At 47.7% G+C, this 7211-nt stretch overlaps 1 protein-coding gene across 1 annotated transcript in view; it reads left to right on the top strand.

Annotated features, from left to right (window-relative positions):
• The first annotated feature begins 213 nt into the window (after positions 1 to 213).
• Positions 214 to 7211, top strand: part of CPNE6 (copine 6) — a 28802-nt gene continuing 21804 nt past the window's right edge. The window contains exon 1 of the mRNA XM_087946366.1: positions 214 to 413. The gene's annotated coding sequence lies outside the window, so the exon portion shown is untranslated. The remainder of the gene's footprint in view (positions 414 to 7211) is intronic.

Below are 7211 nucleotides of genomic sequence, written 5' to 3'. Positions count from 1 at the left end.
TCCATCTTATCCTTTGGGGGCGGGGAGTTGGGGGTTCCCGGGACTTTGGAGAGAGGGGGTGAGACTCTCACCACATCCTCCTCCCTCCTCCCCTTCCCCCTCCTCCCCTCCCGCCCCGTGCACTGCGGAGTCTGGCGAGGGGGAGGAGCCTCGGGTTGGGGGCGGGGGCTAGAGGGGAGTAAGCGAGGGGAGGAGGGGACCCGACCGCGGCTCAGAGCATCCGTGGGACCGGCAGGAGAGGCGCGCGGGACGGCTGAGCTGCCTACCCAGAGGGGTCGCGGGCCGAGGGGCTCAGTTGAGTTGCGTTGGGGGTCTCCCCACCGGGCGGCGGACCTAGAGGACCAAGCCGTGCAGGACCCGAGCCCACAGAGTCTCCTGAGCCCATCATCCCCGACCCTCCGCCTGCCACCCAGGTGAGACCTAGTAGCGATGCGGGGCCGCACCTTGCGGGCCGCTGCGCCCTACTGGGTGTGTCACGGGCCGCCCGCTGCATCCTTATGGGGTGGGAGGGGGGTCGATCCACGGGCGGGGGGGCAGGGCTGTGGCAGATGGGCTTTGAGGTCCCCGAGTTCGGGAGGTTTCTCTGATGGGGCTCCCTCCCTTCTCCTCCTCTTCCTCCTCCTTAGGATACTCAACCCCCGACTGGGTGGGGGGTGTCCCCGCTTTTCCGAGTTTGGCCCCTTTCCCGCCACCGCCCTGCCGCGAAAGATGGGCTTTGTGGTTCCCGAGTTGAGATTTCTGATTTCCCTGATTGGGGGTGTCCCTCCTTCTCCTCCTCTTCCTCCTCCTCGCGGGGAGGGGGCCAGGGAGGGTCCGGTGGGCTATTTCAGGGCCCTCAATCCCCCCATCCCCGAAGACCCCCTCCCCCATCCCGGCTTGGGAGAGTCCCCCGCTTTTCAGAGTTTGGCCGCTTTCCCACGCTCGCCACTTGCGCGCATCGGATCCGGTGCGCGGAGTACTGCCACTCAGGGGCGCGCGCGGCTCCTTCCTCCCGAACCGTGGTAGATGGGCTTTGGAGTCCCCCGATTTGGGGGGGGGTGTTCTCTGATGGGCCTCCCTTCTCCTCCTCCTCTTCCTCCTCTTCCTCCTCCTCTCATCCCCATCCCACGGTCCCGCGCCTCGTCCCAACCTCCTTTCCACCAGACTTCCCTGCCGTTTGGGATGGATCACAAGCCCCATGCTCCCCAGCCGGTGCCCGCACTGTGAATTCCTGCCTTCCTTCCTTTCCCCCGGGCGTGTCCTTTCAGCATCTTCGAGTGTTTTTTCTTTTTTTGAGGGTCCGTCCCGTGAAGCTGGTTTGGAAGCTTTTGCAACCCCCGGCTTGGCCTCTCTCTCTCTCTCTCTCTCTCCCATCATCCTGCTCCGAGCGGGATGGACTCCTTACCCATGTGCCTTGTCTCTCCCTAGGGATTGCAACCTCTTGCGGGGGAGTTGTGGGAGAAACCTCGAGCAGCCCAGCGGCTGTCTTTCCTTGAGGGGGGAATCCTTCGCCCCACCCAGCCAGGTGTATTGGACCCAGCAAATGGAGCCTCCTGATTCAGGAGCAGTGTATCTGAGGAGGCGCTCGGAGACTGAAAGCACCGACTCTCACTCCTTTGGCTGGTGGGGGTTACACTGAAGGATTGTTGCATAACTAGTGTTATGCAATGGGAGGACCTGGTTGTGCGATTTTTTTAAGGGGCTGCACACTGAATGTACAACTTTTGTTACTCTCCACTCCTGTTTCCCCATTTCAGAGTCGGGAGGGGGTGTCCTTTCTTGCAATTTTTCTTCATTTGGGGGTGTCCTTCATTTATACCCTCCTTTTTTTTTCCTTCTAGGAATAAAGAAATACCCCCTTTTTCCTTTGGCTTTGCTCTGGTGATCAGATAGATTGCCTTGGCCCATGGAAGTCCCATTCTTCTCTCCTTATAGATTTGATGCATTTGTTGGTGTGTGTGGGTGGGGGGAGAAAATGGGATTTTTTTGCACCCGGGGTGTGTCGTTGGTGTGGGGATAGCCTGATTTACTGCAGCAAAGAACACAAGAAGGAAGTGTGCAATTTTCAGATTGCACTTTGTACATGTTTGTGTGAGTTGCTGCCGGGAGGAGGGGGGGTTTGGACCCTTCAAACAGATGTTTCCTCCTTATGGACATATCATTGCTTCATGGCTCGAGGTATGGCCATTGTGCTGTAGACAACGCCCTCACAGTTTGTGTTCCTTCGCACTGTTGTGTTACACGCACATTTTTTACCTGTTTTTTTTTTTTTTTGCAGCGAGGGCCACGTCTTGCTTATTTTTTTGCTTATAAAAGCAAAAAATCAGGGGGTTGGGCTAGATGACCTACAAGGTCCCTTCCAACTCTGTTAATCTGTTATTTTGGGAGGTCCCGTGGTGTGGGTTTTTTTTAAGTGGCAACGCACACCATTTGCTACACTTTTTTGCACACATATTCTCTTTCTCTCTGGGGGGGTGTTGTGTTGTGCCGGCATGTGACCGACACATTGTGTGCGGTGTGATCGTGAGAGATTTGATTGTTGATTCATTACACGCCTGCAATGTTCCAAATTTGTCCTCAAGTCCCTTAATTTAATATACAGTACAGCAATTAAAGATTTGCTTGGATCAAGTAAAGAAGAAGAAAAAGAAAAAAGGGAGACTTTGTTAAAATAATATTTGTGGGTCTGTGTGTGCACAAAAGCTTTGCGGCTCTTTTCGCTGTGGTGAATTTATGGAAGAAAGTTGTGGGTTTTTTCCCACACAACAGAGAAAAGTAGGTATTTAATGGCTGCCAGATATTGACAATGCCAACAATTATTTTTATTTAGGTATTTATTTTCTTCTCAAAATGCCCAATACTGGAGGGTGTGTGTGTCTAACTATACAAATAGTCCTTGACTTACAACAGTTCATTTAGTGACCGTTTGAAGTTACAACGGCACTGAAAAATGCAACTTGTTAGGGCCGTTTTTCACATTTGCGACCATTGCATCATCTCCCTGGTCACGTGATCAAAATTCAGATGCTTGGCCAGTGACTCGTATTTGTGGCGGTTGCAGTGTCCAGCGGTCACATGTGATTTCCTTTTGTGACCTTCCGACGACCAAAGTCAATGGGGAAGCCGGATTCACTTAACGACAATGTGACTCAATTAACAACTGCAGCGAATCACTTAACAGCCTTGTTGCTAACTTAATAACAGCGGTGGTTCACTTAACGACTATGGCCAGGAAGGTGGTAAAATAGGACAAATCTCATTTAACAACTCTCTCACTTTAGGAACTGAAATTTGGAGCTCAGTAGCGGTCGTAAAATGAGGACTACCTGGTCTTTAAAACAGGAGCAAAACGCTATAACAAAAGCATGAATAACAAAAGAAATAGCAGCTGGGGAGAAACAACCTATTTCAACAATTACTATAATTTTACTACAAGCTCCCGCCACCTCCGCAGAATTTGCGGTTGAGTTCCCGAACAGCAATAAAAGATCTAACAGGGATAATTCACAAACCTAAGAACCTATTTTTCCTCCTTTTGAGAGCCGTTCAGCTGGCGGCTTATTTGTTCTTTTGAAAAATAGATTTTTCAATTAATTAACTAAAATCATGCGCGTTTGGCCAGCATAAGACGACACATTAATCTGGATTCCGTTTTTTTGGCTGCTTTTTTTCTTCTCTGGGTTTTTGCACTCAGCAAGGGGTTAGTCTGGATGTTCTTTTGCACTGGATAAGTAGTGAGTCTAGATGGCTTTTTGCATTAGATAAGGGGTGAGTCTAGATGATCTTTTGCACTAAGCAGAGGGTTAGTCAAGATGATCTCTAAAGTACCTTCCAACCTATGTTTTCTATGCAGCGGTAATTTTTTTTAAATTGGGATAGTTTCCATTGGGTATTTCTTTTAAAGACCATAGGTTCCATGGTATAAATTTGATTTTATTAATAATATTATTCCCGTTGAGAATCCCTGAACTGGGTTTGGCCCTAAGAGTTCCAATCAGCCATTTCCTTCCCCGCCGTCTGATGGATTTTGTAATTCTCCAAAGCTTGCACAGCCGGCCTTTTAACTTGAATAAGTTCCAGTGGAAAACTACCAATTAATCTGCACTTTATGGATGGTTTTTTTTTTTTAAATTATGCTTTTTAAATGAGGTCTTTTTAGGTGTGATTCTTAACTTGAAAAAAAATCTTTCCTCAAATTAAATGGCATTTTTGCCCTCCAGCTTACCCAGACACCCAAGAACATCGTTCCTGGTTGGTGAAAATCTAGAGCGGGTATGAAAAGCAATAGAATAAATACATTTTTTGCACATTCGAAAGGCAAAAATTACAGTTCGTTCTGGGCCTTGCTTAGTTTTTCTGGTTTTTAAAAATGAGTCAATTTATTTTATTTTTTGCAATTCACTGGTTGCCACAAACCACCATCCGTTCATTTGTGGGGAATGGGGATATTTTGGGGTGTCTATCGAATACAGTTAAATTATTATTATTATTATTATTATTATTATTATTATTATTATTATTATTATTATTAAAGATTGCAGCCACAATGACGCCAATCATTGCAAGGAGAGTTCCAGTGCAATTTTAGGGCGGCCATTTTGACTTTTTTGACATCCTGGACCGGTTTCCTAAGGCTGGCCTACAGCTGTCATAAAGTATGTAATACTTGGCCATTAATTAAGACAATTAATAACTTAATCATCTTAATATACTTCTATATAATTAGCTTGGAAAGCACAGGAGGACCTCGATTTACGACTGCAACGGAGCCCGGAACTGACAGTGCAAAGCAAAGTGTTTGTGAAGTGAGTTTTGCCTCATGTTACGGCCTTTCTGGCTGCCGTTGTTAAGTGAATCACTGCAGTTCAGTTAGTAACACAGTTGTTAAGTGAATCGGGCCTCCCCGTGGTCTTGTCTGGGCAGAAGATCTCAAAAAAGGGATTACATGACCCTGAGAAGCTGCGACCATCATAAATGTGACTCAGTTGCCAAGGGTTTTAATTTTGATCACGTGACCATGGCTGTAAGTGTGAGAAATGGTCATAAGTCACTTTCTTTATGACTTTGAACGGTCGCTAAATGAAGTGTTGAAAGTCCAGGACTAATTAGTAACTCAGCTCAGAGGCCCCTTTTCTGCACAGGTAGTCCTGAATTTACAACGGCGCTAAAAAGAGTGACGACTGTTTTTCACGCTTACGACCATTAATGGTCACGCGATCAAAATTTGGACGGCTTGGCCACCGATTGGTATTTATGATGGTCGCAGAGTCCCTGGGCGGGGTAGGGGTCACGTGATTCCCCCTTTTGCGACTTTCCGATGAGCAAAGTCGACGAGGAAACCCGATGCGATGAACAACGGGGTTCCTAACTGAACCAACAGCAGCAATTCGCTTAACAGCCGTGAGAAGAAGCGGCAAAATTTGCTTAACAATTGTCTCACTTAGTAACGGGATTTTTGGTTTCAATTATAGTCGTAAGTTAAGGATTACCTGTATTTATTTGTGGGGGGCGGAGGCCGGCTCAGGATTTGCCCCCAAATCCTGTTCTGTCAGTATCGCGCAAACCCAGACCAGAATAATATCAGGGAGGCTTCCTGTTGAGTCTCTGTTTGAATTCTCGATCTGATTTTAGTTTCTGTTCGGTCAGCCCTGTGTGGCACATTTGAAAGCTGTTCTCTCTGTGTGTGTTATCACACACACCATGGAGAACAACAGGGTGTTTTTTCCCCCCTCTTTGGAGAACAGAAGCTCACACAGGGTGCCAACCCGGCACTCCTCCGTGAAATGACACTGAAAGGAAAACCAGGCAGAGCGAGGACTACGCTTCTTAATTCCCCTGCAGAATTTACTTTTAGTTCTGGGCAGGTCAGCAAAGCCTTCTTGGCCTCCCAGCCCGACTAACAAACACACACACACAAATTGTGAGCGCTCTCCTCTTCCCCCCCAAAAATCCCCTTCTTTTGGCAAAGGCTGAGTTTGAAACATTAAGGGGGAAAAAGACAGGTTTGCAAACTCTCCTGGCTTCCTTCCTCTTGAGTGGCATCTTCAGAGTAGGTCGAAAAAGTCAAAATGGCTGCCAAACCTTGAGCTTTGATTTGCTATTTATTTGCCGGCATTCCCAGAGAAAATGGTAGCTTCTACAAATCCATTTGATCTCCATCCAGTTACGCTGAGTCGGCGCTTCGAGAGAGACTTGCTGGACCAGACCCAGAGTAAATTTACTCCAGCGTCCTATTTCGAGCGCCGATGTGGCCACGAGGCTCATAAATCAGAGATGAGGGAGGCTAGGATGCTTCCTTTGCTGTTTTACATTCTACCACCCCCTCACCATTCCCCCCCAAACCAACCCCCAGCATTCTGGTGTCCCAAGGTACACTGCCATGAAACATGGAAGCTCCATTTTGTTCCTGAGTTGATTGAAGAACCCTTAATAGATCATTCCTTGAAGAGAAATCTTGGATTTATATAGAGTCTCTTTTCTCATCCATGGCCCTGGAAATCTTAACCAGGTTCAAACTGACCATGTTACATCCCTTAAAATCTTAATCAGGTTCAACTAACCATGTTACATCCCTGGAAATCTTAACCAGGTTCAGACTGACCATGTTACATCCCTTAAAATCCTAACCAGGTTCAAACTGACCATGTTACGTCCCTTGAAATCTTAGTTAGGTTCAACTAACCATGTTACATCCCTGGAAATCTTAATCAGGTTCAGATTGGCCATGTTACATCCCTTAAAATCTTAACCAGGTTCAAACTGACCATGTTACATCCCTGGAAATCTTAACTGGGTTCCAAATGACCATGAAAACCTTAACGAGGTTCAGAAGGATTATTTTAGGTCCCTGGAAATCTTTTCCAGGTTGGAAAAGGCATCTTTAAGCAATGTTTAATTTTTTGCTGCTGCAAGAACATCCTGGGGTTGACTTGACTCACATCCCTCATGACAGACGACCCCACCTCCAACCCCTCCCCAGGAAATAAATCAAAAGCCGGGCAGCTGGCTCAGCACCTTGTGGGCTCATAAAGTGCAGGTGCCAATTTTGGAAATGCCAGCTGGCCTCCCACATGTTCCCAGTACCGTTACCGGAGGGGAGAGGCAGGTAGCATGGGGCAGAAGTTTCAGAAAGCTCATGGCCTGCCAGGAAACCAGTTTCCCTGCCCATCGCTCGGTCCCTGGATGAGAGAGGCTGCCCCCTCGTCCTCCTGACCTCTGGCTGGAGTTGGCAT

Source organism: Notechis scutatus, chromosome Z, assembly GCF_049901735.1.
Source record: "Notechis scutatus isolate UNSWTSFEM ecotype Mainland chromosome Z, rNotScu1.2, whole genome shotgun sequence".
NCBI lineage: Eukaryota > Metazoa > Chordata > Lepidosauria > Squamata > Elapidae > Notechis > Notechis scutatus.
The sequence above is the reverse complement of the archived record's forward strand: the minus strand, read 5'-3'. Positions and strand labels throughout refer to the sequence as shown.